This window comes from Myotis davidii, unplaced genomic scaffold (assembly GCF_000327345.1).
Source record: "Myotis davidii unplaced genomic scaffold, ASM32734v1 scaffold88, whole genome shotgun sequence".
Classification (NCBI taxonomy): Eukaryota; Metazoa; Chordata; class Mammalia; order Chiroptera; family Vespertilionidae; genus Myotis; species Myotis davidii.
This window is the reverse complement of record NW_006300377.1, coordinates 3089146-3089463: the sequence shown is the minus strand read 5'-3', so window position 1 is coordinate 3089463 and position 318 is coordinate 3089146.

Sequence of the window (318 nt, the reverse complement as noted above, 5' to 3'; positions counted from 1 at the left end):
TCTTTCTGGATTTCTTATCAGAATAAATTCATTTTATGGTGGCTAAGTGAGATGTCCTCTGGGACACTACAAAGATCAATAACCCTGCCAATTATAATGTGTTCTAAATTTACAAGTGAGATGGAGAAGATATTTTACCCCTTGCCAAGAGATGAGAGAGAGAGAGAGAGAGAGAGAGAGAGAGAGAGAGAGAGAATTTCCAAAATAGGATCCTACAGACTATTGTAGGTGGATAGATTCCCAATGCCTATAAAATGATAACCTATAGTGAGTGCTCAATAAATGTTTTGGTAAGTGAATGAACAAAAATATGAGATT